This window comes from Colias eurytheme, chromosome 12 (assembly GCF_061535395.1).
Source record: "Colias eurytheme isolate Ceu_HAF_F1 chromosome 12, ilColEury1 Martin Lab GWU primary, whole genome shotgun sequence".
Taxonomy (NCBI): Eukaryota; Metazoa; Arthropoda; class Insecta; order Lepidoptera; family Pieridae; genus Colias; species Colias eurytheme.
The window spans coordinates 6713277-6731196 of NC_142991.1; the positions used below are offsets into that span (position 1 = coordinate 6713277).

The 17920-nt window shown below is 32.7% G+C and overlaps 1 protein-coding gene across 1 annotated transcript in view; it reads left to right on the top strand.

The window, feature by feature from the left end:
- The first annotated feature begins 3122 nt into the window (after positions 1-3122).
- LOC149904112 (zinc finger homeobox protein 4-like) overlaps positions 3123-17920 on the top strand; it is a 43123-nt gene continuing 28325 nt past the window's right edge. Inside the window, exon 1 of the mRNA XM_090108300.1 lies at positions 3123-3344. The gene's annotated coding sequence lies outside the window, so the exon portion shown is untranslated. The remainder of the gene's footprint in view (positions 3345-17920) is intronic.

Genomic DNA, 17920 nt, shown 5'->3' on the forward strand with positions numbered 1-17920 from the left:
GCGGACCACTAGTATTCCTATATATTGAAGTTTCTTGACCTACGATAACTTGAAGCAAGTAGGTATAGATAGGTACCTATGTCATGTCAAGTACGAAGATGTGTCACGTCTATTGACCTTTAAATATAGATACCTACCTACCTAGATATAATATCTAAGACTTTATAGTTTATACTCTACCTTTTTAGTAGATTGTTTGTAGCATAGGTACTTAGGTAGGTACCTAGGTAGATTGGTATCTAACTGTTAAAATAACCAAAAGACTTGAATTTCATCTCTATAGGTAGGTACCTAAATCTGTTTCAGTAGGTACCTAGATATAGGGACAAATTTTTTAAACTCTATGATAATTTATTTCTGGTTTAGGTATAATTTATATTAGGTAGGTAGCTTATATACTCTCTATACCTAAATACCAACAGGATACCTATTTGAAATAAGTTCTAGAACTTATAGAATTTCTGCTGGATGAGATCTCGAAATACAAACAGGGTAGGTATAAAATTTAGATTTCATTTTATTGTTGATATAATTGACATTTTTATTTTCAGCAACAAACAAATACACTAGCCAATACAGTGTTTAATTAATTAAAATTTTAAAAGTAGTTAGATATATAGAGCTTTTCAAATAATGCTCGATTCCATTATCAGATGATTCAATCTAGTTTCAAGTCTTAAACTCCCATCAGTCTTTTTGGAATCTATGAAAAAAAATAATTAAACGTTTGAATCAATGAATTTATTAATTAAATATTTAACATGCTTTAAAGATTTCTGTGATAATATAAATGTAACGAAAAGGTAGAGAAATGGGTGACCTACGATAGCCAAAAGCTTACCTAAGTTTCAATAAATACTACCTTAGCTGTAGGTTAGTAGGTAGGTACTTCCTGAAGAAAAACATCTAAGAAACGAAAAAAATGAAACCATACCTAGAGAGAAAACAAAATATGTGGTACGGTAGGTAGGTAGGGGAGACCGGGTTTGGTTAGTAGTCGTAGAGTTGGTAGTCACATTTTTCTGAAGAGTGAAAATACAAAATATTTCTACAACTGATAATATTACACAAAAATACGTTTATTTCTTTTGTAACAGAATAATTACACTATCTTTTGGTATACAAATATCATTCCTAAACAACGTATTTTGGAAGTTACATAAAAAAAGTTAAAAATGTGACTTTCATCCCCGCTCTCCCCTACCACATATTTTGTTTTCTCTCTAGGTAGGTAGGTATATGAAGGTCATATGAAGATATAGGTCCTTACCTACTTATCTACCTATGGGTAGGTATAATAAAATTTCGTATCTAAGTTCTTTTTCCATGGGTAAATAAATATCAATATGTACCTAATAATAATTATGAAGTCTACTAAATGGACCTAGAAAATATATATTTACTAACTTAATACCTTCTAAGATATTAGGTAGATAATAATAGATAGCTCTTAGGAAAAAGAAGAGAATAAAATACCTACCTATGTTTTACATATTGACAAAGTAGCTATTTTCAGAATAGGTATTTTGTTACACAAGCTATACGATCTCCCTACTTACTCAAACATTTTGTTTAAATAATTTAAGTACCTATCTATAAAAAAAGAATAAGTAGATGAGTTAGTAGGTAGGTTTTTCTATGTTATTATCTATACCGTACCTATAGATAAGTATATTAATAGCTTAGAGCGGAGATAATATCAATTTATTTTACTTTGGTAAATAAAACCGTTTAAAAGACGCTCTACTATAATATCTCAGCTAGGGATGTAACGATACCGATACCGATACCGATATATCGGCCGATTAATCGGCAAGCCGATATATCGGTATCGCCGATAATAAAACAACCGATACCGATATCAAACAATTCAAAAAACCGCGCCCAATGAACGATGCGGGACGCCGCCCGCGCGTGCGCACTTTGTTTTCTGAAAAACTCTACCAATAGTAATCTTTTATTAGGTACTGATTGTATGTGTATTACTTAAAGTTTAACTGACTTTGTAAAATAATAATACTAAAATAAATGGTTTTGTTGTTTTTTGATTTGGCATTTTTATTTAAAAGAATACGATTAACAGTTGAGTCTCTGTTAAATGTTGGTAACTTTTATGCATAATTCACTATTTATTTTTCTACCAAGCCATCGATATCGGTATCGGTATCGGTATCGCCGATACATTACTACAAATATCGGTATCGGTATCGTATCGGCAAAATCATGTATCCCTAATCTCAGCTCTATAATTATTCTGAATAGATAATTTAAATATTAATCTTACACCTTACCAATGCAATGATACCTAATTACTTAAAAATTAATTATTGTTTACTTACATAAATGATAATACCTAACATTTTTCCATTGCAAGTTATTTAGGTGTCTAATTAGGTAAGTAGATATGAATAGATAATCATGCACCTATTTTATACCTTGTGTACCTATTAGCGTTACGCAGGTTATTTTATTTATCATACCTAGGTACTTATATCAAGCAACATTTAATCCTTTTTTAATTTATTCAGATGCCTACTTAAGATATAGATAGAATTGATGTAAACCGGTACCTTTCAGGAAAGAGATATGAATTTATTCAATCAATTTCTTAAACTCTACATAGAGTTCTTAAAACAACTGCCATATCCATTAAACCTAGAATACCTACACCAATGACAGATGTCATGCCAATTAACGCGTTCTAAATTCGAATCGAATGAAATACGAACTGTATAAATCTCTTCTCGGGCGCAGATAAAAAATAATTACGCCGCAAATGCAATTACACAGCGTAATTAACGCTGAGGCGTGGCTGTGTTAATGAGGGACGCATAGAGGCGGCGGCGGACGTAATGAACATTAAAGATTGGCGGGAGATGCGCGCTCCCGCTCCCCCGCCCGCCCCGCGACACCCGCGCCCCTCATTACTTATACAAAATACTTAAGACGCGCGTCGTCCCGCTCTCCGCGCGCTAATAGCTCGCGCCCACTATCGCCGTCCCGTTTCACCCGCTCGCCGTAATTAAGCTCGCCTCGCCTCTGGGCCCCGCCCCGTGCGCGGGGCGCGGGGCACGGGGCCTCGAGCGGGGGGAGCCGCGGCCGACCGCGCAGTGTGCCGGCGACCGTTGATAGAGCAGTGTCGCGCGCGCCGCGCTTTGCAACCCGAACGATATAAGCAGAACAAAAACTCAGTTCCTCATCTTCGTGTGTGTTTCCGTGTCGCAAGTTCACTGTGTTCTGACTTAAGTGTTGTTTTGTTCACTCGGATACTGTACAAGTGTTGTGACTGCGTGTGTAATGCCGCAAATTTTTGTTTAGCGGCGATCACCGGGCGATGCTCACAGGTTAATATTTCGCATTTTCTAATTAGTCATGAGATTCCCACTTGCAAGTTTGAGTTAATTTTGTGAGATAACTGCTAAGTTCCTGGTAATATTGTATAATTCAAACATTTAATCCAAAACAACAAGAAAAATAAAGAACATCGCGGAAAAACAACGTGCAAACTTTTTTCAAGTTTTCGTCTGAGTTGAAAAGTTTATGAAATCTTAACTTACAGTTAAAACATGGAGAAAATAAATATTTTTATAGTTATTCTCAGCTAGTTTGATAATTTCCCAACAATTTCACTATAGACTCAAAATATAGATAGATATCTACCTATCTACAAATAAGATAATCTGATTAACACTTACTAAATAGAAAGCTTTTACCAATTTTCATTACAATAAGAGTAACCAAATTTCCAACTCGATTCCAATTTATAAAGAAAGCATCTCTTTACAAAAATAATCTTCATAACATTTTCTCGTAGGAAAGTTGCAAAAATTCTAATAGACTTCTCATTAAAATATGCCTTAACACAAAATAAACAATAACATCCATTTCAAGAGATATTTCTTTTGATATTTTATAATAAAATGCAATAAAAATGTATTTTAGTACATCTCTACATTTTCATCTTGCGAGAGCTGCACGCAATTTTTGCGACGGATTGCAGTCGCCGCAGTTAAAAATTATCTTTAGTTTTAAATTATATTATAAATTCATTGTTTTGAAATTATTCATACCTATGAAAATAGCTTTTTAGATACAATCTTATACATTGCTATTCTTATTAAAATCTATTTCCGATTTCTGTTTAGACAGAACGTTAATTTATGATGCAGCTCGAGAATTATTAGGTACCTATAGTTTTCATAAAGAGAATCTGATACCTAGTTTGTTACATTTTGCATTGAGTGTTTGATACCAAAAAAAACGACTAGGTACCTTTTATATAATAAAATATCCGAAACAATTGAACATTTTGAAATTATGACTATTGTTTATAATTAAATAAATATTAATTAAGTACCTAGGTACTATTAGTATTATGCTGGTGTTTGCTTTGATAAAAACTAATTAATTTCTCAACTCTACATTTCTAACTGATTAGGTAGGTTGTACGAAACTATTTTTTTAAATTTGAAATTTCATTTTGAAATACAAATTCATTTTAATTGAAATAGAAGGTAGGTAAATAATATTTAGGTATTAGGATGAATAATATTAAAATCTCGCACAAAAATTTAAATCATTACTTTTACATTGTTTGTTCACTTCATAAATTATAACACCTACCTACCTACTCGTGGTAGTAGTTGATAGGTATAATATAAGTCGATAGGTATTTTCAATACAAAAGCAATAAAATCTTACGATACGATAAGGCTATTTTAGATTACCTACATACGAATTAGTTTACAACAACATTACGTAAAATAATATTATTATTGTTTATCAAAAACAATAACTTTAAAAGTAAAATGAATCCTCGTCATAGGCAATTTAATCAATGTTAGGTAATCCATAAAACTGAACGCGTCAATAAGAAAATGTTAATTCAAAATGAGATTTAAATATTTAAAGCTGAAGGCTTTCATTTGTTTAACAAATTCCGGGATCCATTACATAAACTGATAGTGTTTGCTTATAAAAATGTTATTTAAAAACCGTATTATAATTTATAAAGCGTAACAAGCCACCGTTTTTATGTCATACTAGCTTCCGCCCGCGGCTTCGCCCGCGTGGTGTTTTGATATAAGGTAGCCTATGTTCTTTCTCTGGGCTTAAAGATTGTCTGTGACAAATTTCATCAAAATCGGTTGAGAGGTTTAAACGGGAAAGCGTAACAGACAGTCATACAGACAGAGCTACTTTCGCATTTATAATACCTATTAGTAGGGATTTTAAAATATGTACTTAATGCAATAACAATACGTGTAATTAAACAAAAACAATAGACATTCCATCTCGGCGGGGCGGCCATATTGGATAATTTCAATCATCCTGGAGATATCTCGATGTCGGGATAGAGTCATTAATCAAGAGCTTAGATGTGTATCGATCACAAACAACGTTTAGTTCATAAAGCAACTACTACACCTGCGTAAATCGATTTATTTCATAAATATATTGTGCTCTACATTTGCGAAATGATTTATTTTCATACACTCGTGTTTGTGAGTGCATTTTTTTGTCAAATGTCACGACACGTTTGACATTTGAATTCATTAAAGAAAGTTCGTGTTTGGCGTAGGCGTATCTAATGATCATACATAATATATTTATATGAAAATAATATAGGTATAAAAGGATAGGTAAGTAGCGATGTATTTTTATAATTCTTGAAGCTTGAAGAATAGAAGACCTACCGATATGAATTATTAAGATGAAAAGTTTGCACGGAGCATTGAAATTGCATTTGTTTTCTTCTTATGAGATTCAGAAATAAATACCTATACTATTAGCTAAACGTTGATATACTAGTAATTGTCCTCTGCTTTGTTCACATAGATGTGCAATGTGCATTGTACCTAACATGACGAGTGGAGATGAACATCCAAAATTATACATTTACACAACATATTAAGAAACGGTATTGTTTTATGTTTCAATATTAATCGAGGTAAGTAGGTACTTATATAAAAACTATAGGATATGTATCTACATGTATAGTAAAGGTTAAAGAAAATATAATTTCGCAGGTGTAGTATCATCACAATAACAAAATGTAGCGTAGGCCTAGCAAGTCGGCAAGAATCATAATGGCGTCAGCTATAGAAATTCATCATTTTACATATCTACTGTTTTATTACCTATTCTGGGAATATATTTACATATAATGCATATAAAATTAAAAAAATAGGTTTGGTCTTATTTTTTCTAACTCACCGTTACTTGCCTAATGTACGTAGGTATAAACAATAATATAGAAATAAAAGATATTTTCGTTACTCTATACCTACCTATGAATATTTTACTCGCGTTTGGGGTTAAATGGAGTTATACAAACAATAGGTACGAACGTAGGTATACCTAATAGAGAAGATTTTCAGTACGAACATTTTATAAATAATATCAAATCACGTGTTATAATAAATAATTATCTATTATAGTAATCTTATTAACAATTTATAAATAGGTAGGTAGGTATATCTATAGCAGCCGAATTTTCTACATTATCTATAATAAAATCGCATGCATATTAAAATTGCATTAAAATCAACTTGGCAAGTGGGAATCCCATTTTAATAATTTATCCATAATGGCTTTCTTGATTTGTTCTCGCTCTATACATAGACAATTCGCTATTTTAGCAGTTCGAAGGTCAATTAATATTAGTTTATTTATTGTTATAATAATGGACAAAATGTAGATCAGTACATAAAATGTTAAATGTTATTTTCCTCTTACATAATTCTCTTATATTTATAAGTCAATTAATAAAATTTTGATCTTGAAGTTATCCAATAAAGTTGTTATTACACAGATAATTTAACGATATAATGTATTTCCTTATTGCATACCTAAATCCTCATAAATACAAATTTTCAGTATTTTCAATTTCCAAAAAAAATATAGTTTTCACGTGACTTACAAAGCAGCGCCATCTAGCGCGCGGTAGAAGCACTAATGTTATCTAAACAAGCACTCGAGAGATAAGGGTCATCGTGACGGCCCGAGATGCCTAGATACGATAACGTGAGAATACGATTCGTCCCAAATATTGATAAAGGAAATTGTTTTGACACATTTATAAGCTTTACGTATTTATAAGTTTTTATGTATTGATGGGTATTTTTCATTATAATATTATATTCATTCAGAAATTACATATTTTTTATTTATTTGTAATTGCTTTTTGCGTTATTTTTTCGTTGAAATGTTTTCCTTTTAATGTTTTTTGTTTTATAAGATTTTTAGCTATGTTATAGGTAGGTACGAACTACGAGTAGATGGCATACCAACGCAACCGCTTGATCAAACCGGGTAAAAACTATTAATTACACACATATGCGTACCTTAGAGTATACTTATTAATTATACTTGTCGAAACGTAAGTGTTCATTATACAATCGTGTTTGTATTACACCGTGCTTCGTTACGTTTGAACAAAAAACAAACTTAATTAAATATTAGTTTTTAATTATGATGTGTCTGTTCGGTTTTTCCATTCGGCGTTCTAATCGAAAATTAATTTAAATGACCTTGTCGATGTTCGTTTTGTATTACCTACCAGTGTATAAATCTTATTGCCTTAAAATAGATTTTATTCGATTAGATTTAATTTGAATGTTTTATTGTTTATTTGATTTTAGTTGTAGTGTCGCCGACCTGTCGCTATCACTTCGCCTAGATACATCGAAAATGGAAATTATACATACACAATAGATATCCATACAATAAGAAGAAATCTCGTCTCTCGATGACTCGAAATCGTTATGTAAACGTATCAAAATCAAGCCAGCGAGGTCGATAATATAACCGACACGCATTTGACAATGTAAATTCCAATTCTGAATTCATGATACCTAATGTTATGTGACCGAAGACCGTTATTCGCCTCGTGTCTTCAGATGACCTGCACTGTTTACCCATATACATTCAATGACCGTTAAATTTTTATCCAAATTCAAACTCGTTCGCACTTCCCGCCTCGCCCCGATTCTGAAATGTCAACAATTCAATACCGTTGTAAGGTTAAAAGGCATTTACTATCTCATATTTTAAAAATGTTTCAATATACAAAGCGATTTAGTATACAATGCGTATAATATGTTAAAAATCCTGTCTCTTTTAAACGTCCGATCTGTTAGCGGCTGTGTATTCGAATTGTAACACGTCTAGGTACTTCCCGAGTCCGTTTTCTCGTTTAGCACAATTTGTTTGAATGGTGACATCAATAAGTTTTTCGTTCATACGTGCTTATATGGGTATGATAATTTGTTTCCGGTGTACGACGCGTGCGCATGCCACGACAAACTATTACATTCATGGCGTTAGCACGATTTGCATTTGAAATATTTCGTACCGCGCTTGCCTACAATGGCCGGAGAGGCGTCGGTAAATGGCCTATCAAATTTCGTGCTTTTTTCTCGTGCCACAGAAGGTTTCCTTTGTACGTATAATGGTACCATATTTTGTGACACGTGCGCTAAGAATGAAGCCTCCGATTTATTTTAAGCCGTTACCTTTGAACATGTTGGTATTGTTAAATAATATAAACATGATACATATGCAAGTCATCAATTACCTATTTATATTTATAGCGTACAATTGTATTTGTAGAGTGAGGTCGGGACAAAAAGAGAGAAAATATGTTTTGTCATAAATATATACAGTTCTTTCTTAATATGTATTACGTGAAATATTTTTCTCATTTATCAACCATGGATGCGCGATCGCGACGTCATCGCGTCCGCACATTGCAGTTAAAATAACGAATTACGGTGTCGATGTAATAAAATTTAATTGCACGATAACAGTGTGTTCCCGTGTAAAATTTCACTCAGTCCCCATTTACGTCGCGGTGGAAATTGTCGAAATTCGCTTTAACGAGGTGAAATTTGCTAATTAAGCGGAATTAATCTGCGCATTTCTGTGACGTAAACGGGCGTGGAGATGCTTTTGTTTTATTGAATAATTGCCGCGAGGTGATTCGGCCGGGACTGGTTCTTCCAAGGCCAGACGGCTTCGGCTCGCAGCGACACGATTCACTTAAGCGCGCCAAGTGTGGAGGACCTGAAACGCTCTCTGAATTCGTGGGCTTTTGTTGACGTGTTTATTAGGACATACAAAAGAAGTATAGAAAATGTTTTAATGAAAATATTATTTTTAAGAGTAGGTACCTTAAATAATAATTAAGTAGGTAGATATTAGTTAATTAATTAGTACGCGTAACAAAATGAAACATGTTCCCGCAAAATTGTGTATAAATGTATTCACTATTCACCAATCACCTATTACCTACTAAATAAATAACACACATCGCTATCGATAAACACAGATAATAAGCGAAAGTTGTAATTATTCATTTATACCCATAAACCGTGTTTAAAATCGCCCGAGGCGGGTAGATACTTAAAAGTGCGGACGAAAAGCAATTATTATCTCCCGTTGACATCTCATATAACAAGACATTCAGTGTGAGGAAACTAATAGTGATGTACACGCACCTTTATGATTTACCTACATAATACAATCTTAAACAAAAGAAAATATTATGATGAATTTTTTTTATATTTTACTAAAGTGACCTCTCAAAAAGATTTGAATGAAAATTTTAATGCGAATAAGTAAAAACCAATATATACAGGTTTCAAAGAGCATTTTCTAGTGATGTAGAGACAAAGCGCAGTATCGAAAAGTATTAAAAAAATTAATTAAAACATAATGCGTTAAATGAAAGGCGAAATCAAGTGTTGGTATTGATAAGGCAACTAATCCCTTGTATATTGCTTGGCTATCTACTGATAGGTATCGGCGTTTAAAAGAAACATTTAATAGCTAGTAATCTTCTAATTAGGATTATCACAAAAACAAAGGTTGGATTATTGAGTGCGCCCTTGTGTTTTTCGTAGACTTTTTGATTAAATTATTATAAAATTATATACCATATAGGTAAGGGTATCTATTATGGATTGTTATACAAAATATACCTAAGCCACATTTGGTATTAAATTAAATAAATATACGATAACCACCTTTTGATATTTCAAAGTTCCGATAATACTAAAAAAGCAGTGAAGTGATTACCGCAGTACATTGTCAAGGTGCAGTACAGTAATAGGAACGTTATCTACGTATAATTAACGATAGTCGATATTCCCAAAAGTTATCTACAATATTTGCTATTAAATAATCGATATCGATAAGCGGTCATTGCTTACACTAACGCGTGAAGTCAGAGTCAATAAAATCGATTTTTGAAGCTTCTTGAATCGATTAAACATTTTTTGTTCGCGGCCAATCGCTTACTAATTCTTTGGTAATAATGCAAATATACGTCGTAACGTTTGTCTGTTTTCGTTTAATTAACACTTAAAAAAGGTCGTAGTGTATGTTATTGCTCGATGAATAACCCATTCGGTTGCTGCATTCGAGTTTTAACTGACGATTGTGCGTGAACGATTATATTATGCATGCAATGTGTCACTTTAATTAAGTTTTGTTTGCCGCAGATGTGGTTGACTTTTGTATGGAGAGTTATTAATGATCCATTATAGCGTTCCAAAATAAATATGTTGCAAGTATTTATAGGTTCACATAATTTTGTTGCCATTGCATTCAAGGATAGTTAACATGGACGAAGCGCGTATAAAATTCCTGATAACTACATATTTCAGTGATGAATAAGTTTGTAATATTCAATGAGTGAGACTTTTAATTCGGTTGACAAGGCTTGGCTCGGCTTCCAGCTGGGGATCTGAGGCGAACTATAATTGGATCGCTCTTATTTATTAAATATTTGCGCATTCATTTATGAAATGTAATGTAAACTTTAAGTGCATACCTATGCATTGTCGACTTATAAATAGGTTCCCTTCCAAAAAGAGCTTTATAAAACAAAAAGTAGGTAATCTAATTACATAATTGGTACAGCGATATCTCGTCACGTAATTAATAGGTATCGTATTTAAGCAATAAACATTACGATCGTTATATTATTTTACAGCTCAATTTATACAAAATAAACAAGTATTAATTTGATTCTGTATCTCGTAATAAACGCGCCGGAATTTTGTTTTTTGATAATTAATATTGCTGGCAATTAAACAAGTCAAATAATTATACTTACACGGGATTAGCGTTGGCGGCGCTTTGAACGGTTATCTTTATGTAAGATTATAATAAAATTATTAATAAATTAGTTGACGTCATGAACATGTATTTATAATTTCGTTTGAAATATGAATGTAAAGATTATCTTTTTAACTAATTTTATTCACTACTAAATTCGTCATTATAAAAATATTTTAACAATTACAAGACATGTATGGATACGACTTATAAACAATGTATTATTTTAATTTAAAACAAAAAATATATTCCTTTCAGGCTTCTTATAGCAGTTAATTACCTCAGTACAAAATATCAAAATCACATAAAGGTAATATATATAATTAAACGACCTATTTATAGATAGGTGGTAGGTATATATATATAAGCCCGCATACGTCCACATGTCCGCATCGCCTCCAGCTAAATGCATTCGACATTCCAAATTACCCTCCCAGCTCCCATTGTTCAGGTCTAAATGCAATAAAAATTATCTTAAGACAATACCACCCTCGGGCCAAGATGCGTTATTTCACGATAATTATTTCAAAGATACGCCCTAAACGCTCCTTACCAACAGGTGTGGTTACAGATTTTATACAACGCTTTCGAAGCGCATAAAAGTTTACGGTTTAATAATTATGAATTAACGGTCATTTATATGCATTGAGATTCTTATAAAGCAGGATTACCTCTCTTCCATCAAAATCTAAAAGGTAGAATACAGAAAAACTTACAATTTTCGTGTAGTAATTGTATTGATTTAACGCTAGGTTAATGTAGACATTGCCGCGCAATAAAAAATTCATTGCACCGTTCACGTCCATAATCAAGACGAAAGCAACATAAACTTGAAGTATCATTTCCAAGTGTTAGAGTCATTGTTACAAAAATTATATTCCAAGTGTAAGTTTTCAACAAAACATCGTTAAAAGGTTCGAAAACTAAACGAATGTCAGCGGAGCGTGTCGGTTAAGCGTATTTTAATAACATTTTTGGTGTCCAAGGTACTACGTAATTACTGTTTATGTCATCAACACTCGCCCCAACACAATTAAGTAAGTTTTTTGGGAATGCGCGACAATCACGTTTTGATTACGGTCGTAAAAACGTGGACACGACTACGCTGAACAACGATTAACTATCGGCGGGCATATTTCTTCACACCCGTGTTAAAAAATCTGAAAGTCACAGTTTATGATTTTGTTATATCTAGTCTATAAAATACGAAAAAAATATGCGTCGTTTAAAGACCCTTAGTTTTATAATCCATACTAAGATAACGTACGAAAATGTGATGTTTTGTTTAGAGTCATTTTTGTCCACATTCAAGAATTACGTAATTGGTGTTGAAAAATACAATCCCATGTCGCATTCACACGGATCGTTACAAGTGGAGATCGTATCGTAAAGTACGCTTATATTAAATGTACTCCATGGGTTGTGGCCTCCGTAATTTACCTTACATTAAAAAGATACGCAACTCGCCTAGAAACAGAGCCAACCCGTGAATTCTAAGGATGTTTACGAATTAGTAAGAAGGTCACGTTTTATCGTCTCATATCCTTACTTATAAATATCAGTAGTAAGGCCGCCTTTGAAAAAAGCTCTATGTCCCAAAAGTCAGTTTTCCGTGACCGCGTGGAGAGAAATTTTGCATTTTGCAAGTAAAAGTTCGTAAAAGCCTGAGGCGCAAGTTATTTTTAGCGAAAACCGGTTCTAAATTAATATTGTCGGTCATAAACTAGTTATTAAATTGAGGTATCTGATAATTGTAAGTTTATTGTGTGAACTTCCTTCAACTTAGCTATTCTAAGAATAAGTATTCATAGGCGTATCCTGAGGCGTTTATCCTAAAACATGAATTTAAAACGAGCAAGTTGTAACCTTTTCAAAGTTTACTCTGAATTTAGTAAAAGGATAAGTATCAGAAATATTTATATGTACATATTCATATTTTATCGATGCTTATTAAAGAGCGGCTACCACTCGAGTCGTGAGGTGAGAACGATGGTGCCCCCCGCTGCGACCGTTCAGAGTGAGACGGGAATACCATTCGGAATTCAAAAAGTTATGGCATTCCTTTTTTAATTCTTATTTCATTTTATGTGCCAGACGTTTACCCTTTCCGATACTTCAATCGTCAATAAAACTAACAAAGTCCACCTGGCCCGTAATTAAATGTGTCATCTCCCGTGATGCTCAACTTAAAGTTGAATAGTATAAACATACATATATTAATGGTAAACAAGCGTACAACCTTCGATGCTTCAAAAATTTCCTCACTTTTAATTACAGTAGCGTACGTGTGAATCTGAGTCGAGCAAACAAGATGTCGGACACCTCGCGCCATTAGCTCGAGTTGTTCAAATATCGAGTGTCGTGTTTGCAGTCGCAGTGTAAACATCGACAACGCAGTTTGCGTTACGCATCACTAGCAGTTGTTTGTACGCTCGCGGTAAAGGGTTGCCCTCTACATGTCGATAAATATTCTCCTTTTGTTTGACTTAACAAATAATGCAAGAGTTAGTCAAGATTCCTACCGTTTGGCATGGTGCTAACTTATTATTAGTAAAGCTTAATAATCTTAATGAATAAAGATTAAAGAGTATTTTTATTGAGTAATTATGGTGTTTCGTTTATCTCGAATGAATGTATGTCAATAGGTAATTAAAATTCATCAATGATAAAATAAAACGTTTTCACTTCAGATTTTTAATTACCTACGACACAATCATAAAAACAATGTAATGTCGCGCTTTTATCAGCGTCGCGTTATTGATTTAAATACATTTTAATTCTCCATAAATTCCGATATTTTCCATTAGATCCAAAGGTATAAATAATGCATGAGACGCCTATTATTGTTACCAAAACTGAATAGATATAGGTATGTTTTATGCAATGGGATAAAAATGTTTTGTTATGTCATGCGGTTAATAGATTAAATATTCAAATGGAGCTCTCGTTTAATGTTTTTAATCAATCACAAAGAACGATTAATTACTGAGATATACCGTCTGTGATTGTTATACGACTTCGACTAGATATGAGATGAATAACGAGGTCTATTGTCCAGTGCATGCCAATAAAGTTCAAGGTGCTATAATAAGATGTTTATTAATTAAGCGTGTAGAATTAAACCTTTGATTAATTCGGACAAAATTAACCGTCGTAACGATAACAAAGACGTGACTCGAATTTTTATAACATTTAAATATTGTCACGGACATTTGTATATAACGAGATTATTCAAATTGTTCAGTTAGGTGTGGTTTTATACATATTCAAAAAAATAAATTACAATTTTAAACAGTAATGTAATAATACAATAATCTACTGAACCCCGAGATAGGAACTGTAAACAATTGCCATAAAATTTATTTTGTAATAAATTGCCTATAGGTTTTGTAAGCCTTTCTAAAGCATTCCATAGCGGAGTTCTATAAGAATAATTAATATGACATAAAACAGGTAACGGTAGAGATTAACTACCGGTTTTACTCATCCACAGCCATTTGTCGAAACGTCCAAGTGTATGGGATTTTGTTTCGTTTAACTTTCGACGATGATCGGCAGTTATTCGATACCTGAGGTTTTTGCCTAATTGGAACGTAATTTGACCGTTTATTTTCACTAAATTACGCATGACTGAAATGCCTTTTGGAATGCTGTTTCATTTCCTCTCATATCATAAAAAATATTACGTATTTGTTTGAATGATTTCGACAATATTACGTATCTAAGCAAAACTTTTTAAGATTCAATGTTATGATGACTTTTACCAAAATAAATAAGTAGGTACCAAATACAAAATATTTTATACCTTCGAGTAATATTTTATAAGTAGTTACCTAGCTTATAAAGTTTACATATTGATTACCAAAAATGTAAAAGTACTATAAAAAATAAAAATGTTCATTATTTATACAGAAATGTTAATACCAGAATAGGATATCAATAGCACTATAACATTCACATTGAATAAGCATCTAAGACAGCAAATGATCGTGACATGTACATAAACATTTTCCTTATTATAAAAGACTATGAATCATTAATTGTATAATTAATCGCCATTAATTTTAATGCGAATATTATTCAAATTGTAATTAACATTATATTCGTATTATTCTAACTATATCGGGTCTCTTTGTTGAATAAAATATCAATATGCATAAAAATTAACAGGTGCGTTTCGATTGAAAGAAATAATTAGTAATTAATATGCTGTTATTTTTATAACATAAAACAATAGGTAGGCCGTAGGTGTACCTAGTAAGTAAGATAATAAGTACCTGTTATATATCGCAATGGTTCAATATAATTTTTGTCACGAAACAAGGCTAGGATGTAGTCATTAATTTACTTGCAACGCACTCAGTTCATTCATATTCAGTTACTATTTCATTGATAAAGCGGTTGTCTATCAAGGCTATTAGATACGTGTATCATATATTTAACGATTCAATAGATTATGCAAAAAACAGATCTGACACTTGGTTACCTACTTGATTTTATGCCGAACGCAAATACCTACACGACTCGCGTATTGATAGGACGATATTATTGTGGTTTAGAATATAAAATGGTTGAGTTAAATTGAAATATTTAAACTCGTTTTCTTATTTGTATCAGTGTCCAGCGTCCGCTATAGATTATCTGCCTTCGTTGGTGGTGCATGCTACCGGTTTTACGCCCAAACATCGCCTCATTATCAAAACAAGAAGCCTTCGTGTCAAAACATATATTAAGACCGAATGAAATAAATGCAAATAAATTAACTACGTGATTTCACGGTTCGATATGAGGGTAAATAAATATTTGTCATTTATGTTTACCTTTTTGGTTACGTTCTTTTTGTGATGGGTAATACAAATGGCGCGCCTACGTTTTAAAATTAATCTTTGGATCCGCGAATTATAAAAACCAGTAGTCTTTAAGTGTGAATTTGGTCATTAGTAGGTATATTATATGTATAAAATTAATAGATATTAAAATATACGATGATGTAACCGGCCATTGTTGTTAACTGCAATTTAAATATTTCTAATTTGATTCAATACCTACACCATAGGTACTTAGATAAAGATAGAAGATTGTATCGATTAATTCTTAACATTTAAACTCGCTGAGTTGTGCTCCATAGTACAGTTGCAGTTAAGTACAACTTTCTCTTCAGTGCACATATAATTTTCTATATACTTAATCTAAATGTGAATATTAGATACCTACATAATCTTCCATATTTGGTATTAGGTAATTAACCCATTGACCACCGTAAGGCCCGATCGGGGCGCGACACAATAGATTTTCTATTGTGTCTGTGATTCCGAGGACTGATGGATTAATAGTAGATTACTTATAATTATAAAACACGAAAAAAAAAAATATTACAATATTAAAACTTAAGTCAAACTTTGTGCCAAATAACACAAAGAAACAAAATTAAATACTAAATAAGGAAAAACATCGACCAAAGATGTAAGAAATTTCGTCGTCAATCGATGGATCGGGTAAAGTCGTTAACCTATTAAAGAGAAGGGTGTGTGTTTGTGAGGCAGGCCATGTTCGCCCATAAACCATATCCACGTGTGCTCAGACGGCTCCATAGTACCTAAGAGCTGAATCATAAGTAACCTGATGACGTAACATTTGCTGATATCGATTTTAATCACTTCTAGCTTTAATGTACTATAATCAATCACTCATCCGTTTTCTTGTTACTCTTTGACGTTAGAATTTTGGAATTCATTAATTAGATATTTTTTCGTAGGTGTTAAATTTTTTTGGTATTTTATTGACCATTTACAGTAACAGTGTATGTATATAATGTAAATCACAGAATTTAAATTCCATAAGGCCAGCACAATGACTCTATTAGTGACATTCCTTAACATCTAGCCAAATTTATGTTCACGAAAAAAACTTTAATGGTCCATAATAATAGTATGATTGACATTTAAGCGATGACATAGTTTCAATAGGTATAATTTGAAATATCGTGCAGGCGTTTTTACCAGCCAATAATAAATTAAAAGTATAAAAAGGAAATTTATTACGAGAGATGTAATTAATGGAGCTTACAATCTATCTAACGTCAAATTTATTTTTATTAATATGCCAGTATTAGAATGAAATTATAAATAAAAAGCTATTTATTATGTAGATACGGATTTTAAATCCGGTAGCGGTTAGAATCGCCGCGATCATCAATTCAAACATTTAAATTCGTCCGACGGAAACATCACGCGGCGATAAATAATTTACGACCTCAAAAACACTTTGAAATAACCAAAATTTCATTTCCATTCATAAGTTCGGACGCAGCCTCCGCCAGTGTACCGCACGAGAGCCATAAAAACCTGTTTAGATTTTGATAATTTTATTAAACATCGAGCGCTCGATCGCTCGCGCCGGCCGAGGGAACCCTAAAGTCTCATATATTACAGCATTAACACAAATTATACGAGTTTAATGCCACAACATAGAGCGCGCGTGGGTGTCTTAATGTTAAAATGTGTCGTCTTTAATTATTACGATCCGGAGAACTTTAATGTCTTCGAAATGTCGCATTCTTTATTACAATAGAATCTTCACAGAACCGGATATATTGGACCTATTATTGTATCACAACATATTTTATTTAATGTCGATAATATATGGCTCCGGTCGGAATGCGATAGCTTCGAATTTGAAATACATAGAGCGGGCATGCGATACAGAATGTTATAAATTACCCCTTGTTGGAGGCGAAGCATTAGTGTTGCGACGATACGCACTAAGGCACCGGTGCGCTCTGTAATTACTGAAGTCT